This window comes from Sorex fumeus, unplaced genomic scaffold, assembly GCF_029834395.1.
Source record: "Sorex fumeus unplaced genomic scaffold, SorFum_2.1 ptg000008l, whole genome shotgun sequence".
Classification (NCBI taxonomy): domain Eukaryota; kingdom Metazoa; phylum Chordata; class Mammalia; order Eulipotyphla; family Soricidae; genus Sorex; species Sorex fumeus.
Genome location: NW_026606065.1, coordinates 39,461,660 through 39,478,669, shown reverse-complemented (window position 1 = coordinate 39,478,669; position 17,010 = coordinate 39,461,660). Strand labels below are relative to the sequence as shown.

Sequence of the window (17,010 nt, the reverse complement as noted above, 5' to 3'; positions counted from 1 at the left end):
TGTTCTTTGCCCAAAATGACACAGTACTAATTGAGGATAAAGCATTGCAATTAGTTTTCTATGGTTTATGAAGAAAGGATACTAAGGATGAAAGAGAAAGCAACTGAGAGAGAAAGAGAGAGTGAGAGAGAGAGCAAGAAAGAGAGAGACAGACAGACATACAGACAGAGACAGGGACACAGAGAAAGAAAAAAAATTGCCCTACTTTGTTGCTTAATGTGCATGTGGACAAAATACCCTTTATTGGATCCATATGTTAAATCATACTATGAAATGTGATACAGGAGATTTGGAGGGAGGTGTTAGAAATTGGGCAATTTGGTGGTAGGGAACGGAGAGCTCTGAGCACAGAAATTTCATAAATGAAAACCCCATTTTAGACATATCTCCTTAACAATGCAAGTTGTTAATTAATATTTAAGTATTCTTTGTAAAGAATTTCAGAATCTCTTATATCCATTTGTTTTCACTGTGTTGAAAATCACTGTATTTTAGGAATGAGGGTTTAAATTATTTTATGTGTAAATTTATTACCTTTCACTGAACTTGTCCTGAAGCCTATCATTACCTTGTCTATTTGAAGCCACATATTTGTAAACTATTCATTCCATATAGCTGGAAAAATGACACAAATTGATATTGAGCACTTATTTGATTATCTAAAATTAGTTAAAATAATTGATTTATGTTATTAAATATATCTTGAAATACATTAAGGGATTATATCTTAATATTAAACCAAAAGATATTTTGGATTGATCATTATATAAATGTTATATAAAATATTTTGCAAAACATTTATACAAAACAAATGTTGGACTCAACAAAAGTGACGACTCAGGTAAGAACTTCGAGATTGCTGTACTTTATTTGTATTTATTTATTTATTTATTTATTTTTAAGCATCACAGAGGCTTTTTATTTTTTTAAATAGAAAAATGACTCTATACACAGTAAGATAAATGAACCCAGAACAAAATATATAGACCCGATATTTTTTTTTCCTCTACAGCACTCATCTCATCGCTTTTGCTTCGTAGATAAACTGCATAGTCATATTCACTGCATGTTTAAATGAAATTGACTATGTAAAATACATTTTTGCACATTCTTCACCAAGTGCATAAAATGTATCCTCCAAGCCTTAATTTTAGTATCACTATAGTGGTTGGAAATCCTGTTTTTTTTTTCTTTTTTATTAGTGAAAAACCATGAGGTACAGTTATAGGCTTACAAATTTTGTGCTTGGGTTTCAGTTATACAATGATCAAGTGCCCATCCCTCCACCAGTGCCCGTCATCCATCCCCACGGGTCCCAGCATCCGCCCCCCCAGCCCTCATCCCCCCCCCCCCCCGCCGTCCCATCCTGCCTCTGTGGCAGGGTATTCCCCCTTGTTCTCTCTCTCTTCTTTTGGGTACTGTGTTTTGCAAGAGAGGCTTTGAGTGGCAATCATGTTTGGTCTATCGACTACTTTTAGCATGCTTCTCCCACCCTAGGACCCTCACAACACCCTTCATTTGGTACTCTCTTCTCTATCTGAGCTTCCTTTTCACCTAGAGCCTGTGGCTGGCCTTCCATTCATGGAGCAAAATTCCTGGTACTAATCTCAGCCATTCCTGGGTGTTAGTCTCCCTTTTTGTTGCTTTATGTTCCCCAGATGAATGCAATCTTTCTGTGTCTATCCTGCTCTTTCTGACTCATTTCGCTTAACATGATACTTTCCATGTAGTACCACTTGTATGTAAATTTCATAACTTCATCTTTTCTAACAGCTACATAGTACTCCATTGTGTAAATGTACCAAAGTTTCTTTAACCAGTCATCTGTTCTTGGGCACTCAGGTTTTTTCCAGATTCTGGCTATTGTAAAGAGTGCTGCAATGAAGAAACAATTGCAGATGTCACTTCGACTATACCTTTTTGCCTCTCTGGGATATATTCCCAGGAGTGCTATAGCTGGGTCAAATGGCAGATCAAATTCTAATTTTTTGAGAGTCGTCCATACTGTTTTCCAAAAGGGTTGGACCAGCCGGCATTCCCACCAGCAGTGAAGGAGGGTCCGTTTCTCGCCACATCCACATCAGCACCGGTTGCTTTTGTTCTTGTGGATGTGGGTCAGTCTCTGTGGTGTGAAATGATATCTCATTGTGGTTTTGATCTGCATCTCTCTGATGATTAGTGATGTAGAGCATTTTCTCATGTGCCTTTTTGCCATTCGAATTTCTTCTTTGCGAAAGTTTCTGTTCATTTCCTCACCCCATTTTTGATGGGGTTGGGTGATTTCTTCTTGTGGAGTTTAACCAGTACCTTGTATATCCTTGATATCAACCCCTTGTCGGATGTGTACTTGGTGAATATCCTTTCCCATTCTGTAGGCTGTCTTTGTATTTTGGTCAATGTTTCTTTTGAGGTGCAGAAGCTGTTTTAAGAACTTTCCAGAGGTTCATGTTTATTGACATTTGACCCATGATCCTGCCCAAAGGCAGCTCTGGGCATGGGTAGGAAAACCAGTATCCTATGCAGGAACTGAACTGAATCCAAACTCCGCAGAAACTCAATTCAAACTCTGAACTCAATTCAAGCTCCAACCCGGACCCAAACCCCTCCCACCCCAACAGCAGTTCAGAAAGTAAAATGGCTCAGAGCCACACCATCCTGGTGGGCATATCATGCCACTCTTGCCAGTCTGTAGAGCTTCAGAACTGGAGAGTGTTGAGAATCTGCAGCTCTGCCCATTTAGTTCCACAACAGAAAATAAGAGGCAAGAAAGTTGGGGCAAGAAGGACCGTGACCACGACTCCAGCTAGGTCTTTGTAGCCATGTCTCTGGATTTGTCGGCAACTCCTACACTCTTCAGCTCCCGCAGGATTCCTTGGGGCAGGCGAACAGTGACTGATACAGAATAAAAATCTGGTTTAAAGTTACTGACTCGCTTCCACTTGGAGAACCAGCTGTCCTCTGGACTCATCATTGCAATAATTCCGTCAAAGGAAGAGCTGGTGCTGTCATACACCTCTCTCTGTTACCCTTCATCTGCAGGTATGCATCACAATTGTCACAGCCATCCTATTCAAACTGGTCAATAGTCTTAACCAGCGAACACAGAAGACAAGCACGCAGATGCCGTAGATCCTTTGGCACCATCTCCAGGGCCATCAACCCCCGGCACACAAGAAATCGCTGTGCTTTAAAATATAATTTACTATCATGTTAAAGTCTTTTATCATCTCCCTTTGTGAAAATGACTTTCAAACAGCTTTTGAATCACATAACCATTCCTAAATAGTATGGGGCACAATGTTAGTGATTCTCTGACTTTGCTTCTATGCTATTTCATTCAATGTTGCCCTATGATAAATGCTACACGAATATTTCTAACATAAAAATAATGATTAAAAATTAATATTAGAAACTTTAATGTCAATAATGAAAGTAACTTAAGTTTGTTCTAGTGTTAAATTGACTTTGAGGAGCCAAATATTGACTCAATCTGGGAGAATAGTTGCATCCTATGTATTAAGTTATGGGTTTAATGCCTGTTACTGCACTATCCATCCACCAAACACATAGGACCAAGCTACAAGTACCATTGGAAATAGCCATAGAGCCTCTTAATCATTGTCTTGAGTGGTGTGGATCATAGCACAGTTGGATGTGAACCCTGCAACAACAAAATATATGCTAGTCCTTAAACGTTATAATAGTATTGCTGCTATTGGTGCTAAATTTCTCATTGGTATCTTTAGTGTACTACATGATTTAATTTTTTTTCACTCTCACCGTATTTTTCTTCATTATTAGTTCAAAAGTTATCATACAAGTTTTCCAAGTAATAATTTACATTTTATAACGCTTAAGAACCCAACTATATATTGTAAGGCTGGTACTGAATCAATCGTTAGTTCACTTGATTCAATGGAGATGGCTTGCAGATGTGAAAACATCAAATTACTCTCCACTCTGTAATATTTACATAGATGTTTTACTATAATCAATATTTTGTTTTGTTTTTCACAAATTAATTTTTAAATGGTAAAATGGATATGTTTTCATGTAATTTCAGTGAGTTGAACATATAAGTGCTGTTTACTAATTTTATGTTTCAATAGCTGCTTTAAATTGAATTTCTAAAATGTTTTAATGGAGATAATTTTTAATTCCCTAATTCTTCATGTTGCAGAAAATCTTTTCACTTTTTGCCAAAAGTAACATATCACATAGACAGTGAAGTGGGCACTGTCTTTACTAGTATTTTTAACCCATTTCTCCCCTTTGTTTCCTAAGCGCCTCATAACACTTACCAGTCGACAGTTTCAGTTTTGTGGTCTTAATCCAAGGATTTGTTTTGAGTCACTTGTGTCTATCCTGTTGCACATTTTCTTTATAGTCTGGTAGTTTGGCTTTTTTTCTAATTTATTTCACTTAGAATTACATTCTGCAACTCCCATGTTCTGACAAACGGTAAGGTTTCATCTTTCTTATAGCTGAATAGTATTAATTTTGTGTGTTTGTACATATATATGTATATAATATATATGTGTATATATGTGTATATATACATATACATATACATATACATATACATATACATATACATATACATATACATATACATATACATATATATATAGGCTGGAGTGATTCACAGCCGTAGGGTGTTTGCCTTGAACGCAGCCAACATGGCCGACCTGAGTTCGATTCCTCCGCCCCTCTCGGAGAGCTGGGCAAGCTACCGAGTGTATCTTGCCCACATGGCAGAACCTGGCAAGCTATCCGTGATGTATTCGATATGCCAAACACAGTAACAAATGTCACAATGAAGACGTTACTAGGCCCGCTCCAGCAAATCAATGAACAACGGGTCACAGTGACCGTGATCGTGAGATATATATATATATATATATATATATATATATATATATATGCAGTGGTTGTTCAGAACTGGATTGGTCATCAATTTAGAAATTATAAATAACATTGAAACAAAAATGTGTATATATGTATCATTTTAACTCCTATTTTGGAATCTGTTGCATAATTACGTGATACTAAAATTTCTAGATCTCATGGCAAGTCTATTTTTAACATCTTAGAAAATATTATACTGTTTCTTTTAAAGGTTGAACCAGTTTTCGTTGCCACCAACATGTGTGGGGATTCACTTTTGTCCACCATATTAATAGCACTAGCCTTTGCTTTTTGATCATATTCAGATTCAAATATGCAAGACTCTTTCTGATTTTTATTTGTACTTCCCTAGTAGTGATGCTAAGTACTGTTTCATGCGTTTTTGCAATATTAAAATGTGTGTGTGTGTGTGTGTGTGTGTGTGTGTGTGTGGCATTGGGGAAGGGAGGAGGGAAGAAGAGTTAGGTCATATCAGTCAGTAGTGGAGGCTACTTCTGCCTTTGTGTTGAATAGGGATCAAAGCAGAAATAGCAGTATGCAAAATAGGCATATTTACCTATGTATTATCCCTCAGATTCCTAGAAATCTTTAAAAAAGTATCTATTCATCTCTTTTGCCCTTGACTTTGACTATGGAGAACAAATAAAAAGTATTACAAAAACAATTTCATACTTTAAATGATGTTTTACATGTAGACGATAATGCATATTCTAAATGGATTTATTTGGTCTAAGTCAATGATATATAGAGGAGCATGCATAAGATTGCCTTAAGTACGTTGGATTTATTTTCTTTTAAAACACTTCATATGAGAATTAAGTTTTCCATATTTCAGCACTTCAAATCAAAGGAGAAAAAAGTTTGATTCTCTTAGGTTAACTATATATGAACTCAGAATTTATAGTCATGAAGCAATTTAATGTGCACTTGGCATTTTTCTCGATAGCACAGCAGTGGTGCGTTTGCCTTGCACGCAGCCAACATGGCCGACCGGAGTTCGATTCCTCCGCCCCTCTCGGAGAGCCCGGCAAGCTACCGAGAGGATCTCGCCCGCACGGCAGAGCCTGGCAAGCCACCCGTGATGTATTCAATATGCCAAACACAGTAACAACAAAATCTCCAATGGAGACGTTACTGGGCCCACTCGAGCAAATCGACGAACAAGGGGAGGGCCTTTACCTTTACCTAAGAAAAAGAAGTTTATGCTATCTTTTGCTTCTTTTCTGAGCTTGAATTTAGAGTGGATTGTCAAAAGATTTTCTTTCTTTGAACACAAATGTAGATTTCTGGTCTTATTTTATTTGACAGTATTAAACATATGAATAGAGAATGCACTGTAGCACTGTCCTCCCGTTGTTCATCTATTTGCTCGAGCGGGCACCAGTAGCATCTCCATTGTGAAACTTGTTACTGTTTTTGGCATATCGAATATGCTATGGGGTGTTTGCCAGGCTCTATCCATGAGGGCGGGATACTCTCAGTAGCTTGTCGGGCACTCCAAGAGGCGCAGAGGAAATGAACGCGGGCCGGCCATGTGCAAGGCAAACATCCTACTCGCTGTGCTATTGCTCCATTCCAGATAGTAATCTTTACAATAAAAGAAAATTAGCAGTCTCTGTAATATTGAAGAATAGCTAAAGTTGGGCTGGAGCAATAGCAGGCAGGTAGGGCATTTGCATTGCACATAGCCAACCCAGGTTCAATTCCTCTGCCCCTCTTGGAGTGCCCAGCAAGCTACCGATAGTATCCTGCCCTCATGGATAGAGCCTGGCAAGCACCCCATGGCATATTCGGTACGCCAAAAATAGTAACAAGTTTCACAATGGAGACATTACTGGTGCCCAATCAAGCAAATTTATGAGCAGTGGGAGGACAGTGCTACAGTGTTACACAGTAATACTCTTGAGGAAAATCATATAGCAAATAAATCCATACTTTAAATTTTATTTTACTTATGTTGACTAATGACTGAATACCACTGTAACATTTTTATCAGCAATTTTTTCAAAGACATACATTTCCAGCAATATATTGGGTTCAGGCAAAGCAAATTGAATTCATCTTCTATTCTATTCTTTCCATTTTACAGTCAGCTTATTGGAAAATTCATTTTGGGCAAATATATATATATATATATATATACATACAGATTCACAATACCTTAACCAATTGGATTGCAAATAAAATAAAATCTACAATTAGGCAAAATCACATTCTCCAGGGCAGGGGAACACATAGTTTCACATTGCCAAATCTTTTTGACATGTGTGTAGAATTTATTATTGTTATTGGTTTTGGAGGCCACACCCAGAAGTGCTCAGGGTTTACTCCTGGGGGAGTCAGGGAACTATATGTAGTGCTAAGGGCAGAAAATGGGTCACCTGTGTACAAGGCAAGTTAAGCCTTCAAATGAATAGTACTGAAACTGGTCAACACTTGAGAATCATTTCACCACTGAGGGTTAAAGCACCAAAATCCTATAGCCACACAAAGTGTAAATGAATACTGTTAAACTGTCTTTTTCTTTTTTTGCCTTTGTAAGAGATTTCCTATAGTTATTCATGCACAGAGTTTGAGTGGTTTAAAGGTTTGAATCTGTGTCTCCTGGATAGGAGTTCTGAAGACGAAAATAAATGATGACCTATAACTTGAAGTTGTAGCACTGGAACTTCAAAAGAATGGCACTAAGTAGATAATAGGAACAAAATTAGACTCTCTGGCTGGATTGTTTCCAATATTTGGATATTATAATTAATATTAATATGCTTAGTCTTGCACATCCTTCAGAAAAAAGATATGGATGTATTTCAGAACTTCACTTTGTAGAAATAAGTTGTACAGAAACTCAGCTATACTAGATAATGTACAATTTTCCAAATTGTTATATAATTTATATCAATGATTATTGTTGCTAATATTGCCCGGAATATTTTTATTTAACAAGAAATTTATTTAACAAGATTTTAAATTAAAATTTTAATAAAATAAAAATTTTAATAAAATTTTATTTAATAAATTTTATTAAATAAGAAATAACATTGTCTATATTTAATTTTTTGTTAAAAGATTTCTGTTCTTTTTATTTTTAATTAGAATTTTGTTAAATTAATAAAAATTGGGAAAGAATGTATTTTCTAAAAATGTTTGTAATGATAGCAATATTACCAGTCTCCTATCTCTCTATTCTTCTACTAGGCCTCAGACTAGAATCAATTCCCATGTGTAGAAATATTGAACATTACTCTTTTATCTCACCTTACTACTCTATTAACTAAGGTAGATGTAGATCTTTGTCTATTATTACTTCTCCGTTTCAAGTGGGTTTTTTTTTGGTCCCTTTGTGTCTAGTCAATTGTTTTTCAAAATTCAAAAACTGTTGGAAAGCTGTTGGAGAGCTGACCAACCATTAATGGTTGACTTTTTACAGGGCATAAATAGACCTTCTGTATTTCAACTCAATTCTTGAACTATTTTCTAAAATCTTTCCCCTTGGTTCTTAAACAAATATATCAATAAATGAATCAATGAATCTATCTAGTTTATCCTTTTGAAACTGAAGATTCTAAAAAGTCTTTTAGTATTTTGTTATTTTAGGACAGTGGTACATAAAACTGCAAACTAACCTCTGTAATGTTTCCTTTTATCCTGCATCAATGCCTCTTGAGTCTAGGATGCACTGTAGATGCAGTTACTGAGGATTTTAGAGACAAGAGAGTTTTCTACAAGCTCTCAACCAAGCTTTTGAGCATCATTCTTACTGTTGAGAATCTGCATAAGGACCACAAAACAAGAAGCAGAAGAGTATGTTTACATATTTTCCTTTTTCTTTCCTCTATGGTTGATAGTCTCAGAAATTCATATTTCTCTGTGTCGTACTATAATGTCTACAAACATATTTTCTTCAGTTGTAATAGTTATTCCTAGCTTCAAAATATTTTTAGACAAGATGTTGAGACACATTTGCATGCCAACTGAATTTATTGTTATAAACTTTAGAATAGAAAAATCAAATATTTTAAAATATCTATTCTCTGTTATAATTATATTTTAGAAATTAGTGAAAGGTAATTCAGAAGCTCAAATAAAAGGACTATTGCTAATTTTATTATCAGTCACATAATTTAAATTGTTAGTTTTTATTTTAATTATTAATATTTATTTCCAAGGTATATTTTATTATATTTCTATTTGGGATATGTATATTATATTCATTTATATATAAAACTTTATAATTCATTACTTTTTTTAATTTTAATTAAGATAAAATACTTGACAGAGATATCATATATAAAATATGTATTTTATATTTATGCCTGTGGTTTTTAAACATCAATTTTTTATTCTATTATATGTTATATATACTGTCACTGTCACTGTCCTCCCATTGTTCGTCAATTTTTCTCCAGCGGGTCCAGTAACATCTCCATTGTGAGACTTTGTTGTTACTGTGTTTGGCATATCGAATATGTCACAGGTAGCTTGTCAGGCTTTGCAGTGCAGGCGAGATACTCTCAGTTGCTTGCAGGGCTCTCTGAGAGGGGTGGAGGAATTGAACTCGGGTCGACCATGTTGACCGCTTTCAAGGCAAATGCCCAACCCACTGTGCTATAGCTCCAGCCCATGTTGTATATACAACATATAAAATTTTATACACATATATCAATGCAATATATACATAAATCTATATATAATATATACACATATATAAAGAAATTAAACCTGAAACATGAATCTAAATAATCAAATGCCTCACCATTATTATTTCAATCCAAACATAAATCTCAAAAATAATTGAAAATTTCATATATTTTGTCTATTAAATTTTATTTGAACAATGTATTATCATCTTCTGTATATGAAGTAAAGTATGTATTGAAAATAAACTTAATAAAACTCACTACACATAGTTTTTAGTGTTTTTATCTCCATGAAATTTTCTTTTAAAGTACGAGTTGACTTTGGTCTAAAACATTCAGTTTTGAAAACTTTAACGTATAGCAAGGCAACTTGTCTTCTAAGTAGTATTATTTTGAGGATAGGAGAGATTGTACAGCACTTAGGGTGCTCGCCTTGCAAATGGTAGGCTTACGTTTGATTACCAGCATCCCATATGGTCCTTTGGCCTGCCATGAGTAAACCTTGACCACTGCTGGGGTGGCCCCAAATCAAACAAAGACAGAAATCTCTTTATGTTTTATGACAAAATAAGACTTATTTAAGAAATGGTTTATTTCAGGGATGAGGTGATTAGAATGTACAACAATAGAAAAAAAAAGGTCACGTTTACAAATCTGTTTTCGGAGCAAGAGACAGTAGAGCTGGTATGCTTTGCTTGCAAGCAGCTTACCAAGGTTGTTGCCATTTTTAAGTATTATTGCTGTTTTCCGGGGAAAAATGTATATGGCCACCCTGGTACATATCTAAAACTGTGTACTCAAATATAAAAATTCCTGAGATGCCCATATATAGAGCTCATTCATTGTTTGGATGCCTCTATGAGAATATTCTTTCATAATATTTATTAAAAAAAAAAACAGGTGTCCATACTTTTATCTGTTTTTTGTAACCTTTATAACCTTTAAGCTTTGTGTAAAAAGTGATTAATGCTTATCATTTATATAAATATATATTTAAGTATATATATTGTCATTTGCTATGTATACTCTCATTTATTCCATATACTTGTTTTAAATGTTAAATGATTAGCATATGACATAATGTGACTAAATAAGGTCATTTGTTGCACGAATAAACAGATGACATGTTCCGTGCATGTCACAATATCCCTATCATATTCTAATTTATATAAAATAAATCATTTATGGTATTATTAAAAATTATTTATAAAGTTAACTATTATAAATCAATATTAAAGAATTTAAAAATGTTAGAACTCATATATTAAAACTCATATTCATCTTTTTGATGAAATATTATGTACAGATATGAATAAACATTTATATACATCCAGTATACCCCGATGTAAATATATATGATAGCTATCTCACAAGTAACAGAACTTATTCAAATTTTAAAATTCATTAAAGCTTTTATAGTGCTTTATTAAGCCGGAGTGATAGCACTGTGAGCAGGATATTTGCCTTGCATGTGGCTGACCCGGGTTTGATTAGAGGGTTCCCATATGATAACCAAAGCAAGCCAGGAACCCTCGAGCATAGCTCAGTATGACCCCATTTCTTCCATCAAAGTGTCAATATTTATGTGCTTTACAAGTGCAGTATCACTATATGACACCCACCATCAAAGAACCAGTATCAGTCAATTTTTCAGTGGGCTCTTTCACTGCTTTATTCCCTTGGGAAATCTCAATTCTGTCATAAGAAACTAAGTGTTTGTCTATATCATTATATTTCTTGGTTCCTTAAATATTACACATAAGTAAGATCAAGGGGTATTTATCTTTGTCATATTCTAGCATAGCTTATTTTTGATTGGTGAATTCAAATCTTTTACATGATGAAAGATTGATTTATCCAGGTAGTCTGATAACTTCCTGAACTTGTATATTCAGTTTCTGCTGCTATTTGTTTGAATAATTTTGTCGCTCTTTTCTTTTTTCCTTCTGAAATACCTACTATAATTATGACAATTTCATTCTGAATTTGTACTTGCTGCTTTTTGTAATTGTATGTGACTTTTGTTTGAATTTTTTGTTTGTTTGTTTGGACTACAAACCACATTGCTCAAGGATTATCAAAGCACCCCACACTATTGTTAGCCCTCTTGGTTTTAGAATCAAACACTAGTCTCTCACATGCAGAGAGTACGTTATTTGAACCACCACACAGATACCATAATGCACTTACTTTTCTCAATAAATATGTTTAAACAATATCTAGGTCCTCAGTCTAATTCCTTGTGATCATTTGTTATTATTTATGTTCTGGTTAACTGGTTCGACTCTCCATTTTGCTAAGTTATGTTTTCAGTATTAGCTAGCACTTTTTCAATAATCCATTAAATTTTTGACATTCTCAGTTCCTATTCTTGTCTTCCTTGCTTTTTGTTTCTGTTTAGTTTTGGTTTTTGAGATTCACTTGATTATACTCAGGGGTTATACTCCTGGAACTTTGCTTAAGGATCATTCCAGATGGGGTACAGGAAGCATCAAGATTCACTTCCAGGTCAGCTTTATATAAGCAAACTTTTATCTCTCTGACACAATTTATTTTCTTATTTAAAGCTTAATCCTGCTCTCTGTTTGCTGACTTCATGTCAGAACCATTGAATCATTTTCTGAGTTTTGTTGCATCTATTCTATTAGCTTTTCTGAATTCTCATGCATCATTTTGCCCTTTCAATTTTGAATTTCTTTTGCCTCTTTGAGTTTCTTTATTATAGCAGTTTTGAACTCTGTATGAAGTTATGAGATATAGTAATCTCCAATGCTGTTGTGATAGATTCTGGTGGGCTATCCTATCCTTGAAATGTTTTATTCAGGATTCAAGTTGCCATGTATTATATTTTAATACAATTTTTATGTAAATTTTCTTACAGTTTTAATCTATCTGACTTTAATTAATTCAATTGTAGAACTACCTTCGCCTTTCAATCATGTGCCATTATATTGGATTACACATTGTAGTATTTGCTTTGAGCTGATTTCCATTGACCTTTGCTGATTTCAGTAGGCAGTCATGCTGGTATTTGAGTAGTTATGGCAGCTGAGTGAGGAAGGATCAGAAGTGACTCTAGCCATTGTTTAGAAAGAGCAGGGACTTCTCTCCCAGGCTTTTTGTTCCTCTATTCTTAATTCAGGAGACTCTGTATTCAGATAGCATTCCCCACAAGATCAGCAAGCATCCTAAGTGAGGAGGTAAAGGAGTCAGCTAGGAGACTTCTATATAAGCCTCTGGTCATGATCCCCTTGAGTGAAGTTCCTCTGCGCATGTCTCATCAGATTTAGGGTGCATAGCCCCATGGCAGCCATAACTGCTCTCCACTCTCCAAACACCCTGGCTGGGCTGTTTTCCCCTTGAAATTGCGTCTCCAGTATTAGAGCAAAACTTGGCAGTGTTTTTTGAGACAGGGGGGTATGAGTGTCTTCTATTTTATATTTATGATGGTCTGGCAAGTCTCCGGAATGTAGACGACGTCTTCATCACAGCTCTGTGTGGACCTTGGTTGGTGTGTTGTCCTTTCAATTCATGGTTAATGATCAGTTGTTAGTTGGTTCACTTGGGAGCAAAGCAACAACTGTGTGCTGTTTCCAGAAGTCCCACTCTTCTATTAATCTCTCTTTTATTACAAGATATCTGCCAAGAATTCAGAAGGGAAATTATTTTCCTCTCCTACAGAACCAAAATCTTTGTTAATAAATCTTTGTTAATCACAAATTTGTGATTAATACCTTCCTACTTAACATAAAGCCTGAACATCAAAAACACTGACATTAACAAACAAGCAAAACATTAAAATAGAAACAGAATTGGCTATAATCCCAGGGTGGATTTTACCCACCCAGGGTAGCATTTCTATAATGAAAAAAAAAATGTTTGTTTTTGCGATTCTATCTTTTCAAACCTTTTAAAAGTGCTGAACATGATTGAGTTAAAATGGCAGTTTATATAAAATTAGGTTAATACTGACATAGTGTAGGCCGCTGAAACTTGGAACATATCTTATATTCTGTTTATTCTGTTCATTTTGCTTATTGCTCATAAGAAGGAAGGGTCTTGGTGTTTGGGGAAGCTAGAAATTCTTTAATAAAAAGTTAATTGACTGTCATTATTAGAATATAACTTCTTATTTTCTTGTTTAAGTTTTGAGATATTTATGTGATATATTTTTAATTTGTCATATATTTTTAGTACCTCAAACATACACCATAGTTTTCAGTGACACAGTTCACCTCTACACCTCTTCAAATTACAATCGCCCCAGAAGGCCAGGATTTCTAATTCTTCTGAAAGATATATATTCAGTTGGAAAAAATACAATCACTACAGGAGAGGATAAATATCTCCCTCTGAATTCAATTTTGATGATGTTTAATTCGAGCAAGTGGTTTAATGGAATCCAAGCATTTGTCACAAGGATTAGGGATGCTTTTGCTTTTAAAGGAGATGGTTGTCCTATTACCTATCAAATCATTTGAAGTGGTAGCTTATTCATAAGGGAAGTCAGGCCCTAAACAGGTGTCTGTGTGATAAAGTAACTGTCATGGTATAAAGATGAAAGATGAAGACTACTAAACATTTTGGATAATGATACAAAAAATATCTAAAGAAGAGCAAATAATCCCCATAGCATGAATACTTCTGAAAATAGATTAAAAATGTATGAAAACAGTGCTTCTGCATAATTTTGACATCGTTTGAAGTAACATACTCAAAGGCCACAGCTTTTTCAGATTAAACACATTTTATTGATTTTTATCTTCAATAGAATGAATGCTATTGAGGTTTCATTTGTGAAAGTTTGAAATGTCTGGTTTAAAGTTATATTTTTGCACAGCGAAGGTCTCCCAAGCATAATTGATCAAGTAATGCTTTATTTCCCCCTCTTTTATTTGCTCTGTTTTATCAAAGAAGCAATCTGTTATATGGGTACTGCCAACAATATAAGACTATGACATGCACAATTAATAGTGGATGTTACCTTGAATTTAAATCAAAATTAATTAAAATAAAATAATAAATAAACATATTAGGCTATGGTAGAGATAGTCACAATAATGATATGAATAAGCAGGAAAATAACAGTAGCTACTTGACTTCTTTTGGGAACTGTTTATAATATGCTTTTCTGAGTAATTTTTGATTTCGAAAATGGGAACAATCTACTACAGGCTGAACTAATTCTGAACAATAAAAATCAACTAAAAACATCTTTCTAAGCATGTTATTTTTTAAAATTTATTTTAATAATAATTCTCTCTTTGGACTGAAATTACTTTTAATTAAGAACAACTCATTCATATTAAAATTCATATTAAGTAAGTAAGGCCCTCCCATTGATCATCGATTTGCTTGAGCGGGCCCAGTAACGTCTCCATTGGAGACTTTGTTGTTACTGTGTCTGGCATATCGAATATGTCACGGGGAGCTTGCCAGTCTCTGCTGTGCAGGCGAGATACTCTCGGTAGCTTGCCGGGCTCTCCGAGAGGGGCGGAGGAATGGAACTCGGGTCGGCCATGTAGGCTGCCTGCAAGGCAAACGCCCTACCGCTGTGCTATCGCTCCAGCCCAATATAGTAACAAATACATATAATAAATATTATTTATATCTCTGACATATTGAATATATGAGAGAATAAATCTGTATTTATTATATGCATAATATAGTCTGGATTATATTATATCACAGCCATAAGCCACTCCCTGACAGCGCCAGATAATCTCATTGGCCACCTTCCAGAACTCAAGGCCGCTTCTTCCAGAAGAGAGCATAAAATGAGGCTCCCATAACCATGCTGCCAGACTTCACACCAGGCTGTTTTTCACATTGGGAGCCCCACAGGGGTTGTGTAAAAGCCCCCCCCCCCGCCGCCCCATAGGACCCATCCCCGGCAGCCGACTTTTACTACCCAACTGCTGCCATGCTCCAGGCCACTTTCCGGATGCTCAGGCCAAGCCTCATGCATGAGTGAAGTCCCACAGAATCCAGGTAATGGGGAACTTTGTCACCTTGGAATCTGGGCCCAATGAGTCCTGGGAGCAGAGATCCTCTGCCTGCTTCCCCAACATCATAAGACATTTCCAAACCATTTTACATAATTACCGCAACATGTTTGATGGGGTTCAGACAGTAGACTATATATATATAGTCAGAGAGTCAGAGACCCCGGTAAACTACAAGCTACTGATCCTGAAAGAACCTCCACTCATTGGGAAAGACAAGTAAAGAGAGAAATAAGTAAAGAGAGGCTGCTAAAATCTCAGGACTGGGAGGAATAGATATGTTACTGGCGCCCACTTGAGTAAATCAAAAAACAACGGGATGACAGTGATGACAGAAGAACAATTCATTCCTATATACTGTATATTTTCTAAATCTTTGATATTTGTTATAATAAATCACATCATCATGATCACGACCATCCTGTTGTTCGTCGATTGCCTCGAGCAGGCCCCAGTAACATCTCCTTTGTCCCAGCTCTGAGATTTTTTAAAATGTGCCATATTCAAGGCTCTTTCAGGGTTAGGAGAATGAGACCCATCATTGTTACTGGTGTTTGGCATATTGGGTGTGCCACGGGGAGTTTGCCAGACTCTGCCATGTGGGCAGGTAACATTCGATAGCTTGCCAGTTTGTCCAAAGTAAGAATGAGATAAGAAGTCATGCGGCTGCAAATGTGGCCCATGCGCTTCCGGGAACTGGGTTTTATAGACTCTGGGTCTTGGCCGTTGATGGGATTACATGGTGCCAGGGGGCCTGTTGGTGGGTGTGATCCCTGCCTACTGGAATATGGAGGATCTGGGTGGTGGATGCTCAGCCCCGATCCGAGCAGGCTTGGAGATCTCAGCCCTGGGACCCTCATGCCTTTGTTCCTCTGCCGGTACCTTCATGCGTGTGGAGAGTGGTCTCAGCATGGTGGTGGCTGGTTCTGGAGGTCTTCAGCTGCCGGATCCCTGGTCGGGGCGGGGAGGGAAACTCAACCCTGTCCCCTCCATGGGGCCCTGGTGGGGACAGCCAGTAGCCGGGGCAGGAGACTCTGCACTGTTCTCTTCTCTGGGAGCTGTGTTTTATAGTCACAAAATGTTTTAAAATATTCTCTTTTTATTTATTTGCTTTGCTTTGTTTGAGGGCCACGTTCATCGACAAGTACTTGTTCTACACTCAGGGATCATTTCTGTCAGATCTGTGGAGGCAGTCTGGTATACCATGGGTGGACATAGGGTCAGTTGCACACAAAATCATCACCCTACACACTGTACTATTGCTCAGGCCCCTCTTTTCATCTCCTAACAACTTTTGATGGTTTTTCCTCCTCCCTTCATTATTCTTTTCATCATCTTTCATCCTTCTTCCCTTCCTTTCATTGTGCATTCTGCTTTTTAACTAGTCTTTTTGGATCAGAGGAACAGTACCAAGAGTAGGATGCTTGTGCTGGACTTGGCTCATCTGGGTTTGATACCCC

The 17,010-nt window shown here is 36.2% G+C and overlaps 1 pseudogene; it reads right to left on the bottom strand.

Annotated features, from left to right (window-relative positions):
- Window positions 1-2,681: 2,681 nt before the first annotated feature.
- LOC130019241 (transcription elongation factor SPT4-A-like) lies at window positions 2,682-3,156 on the bottom strand (annotated as a pseudogene).
- Window positions 3,157-17,010: the final 13,854 nt, after the last annotated feature.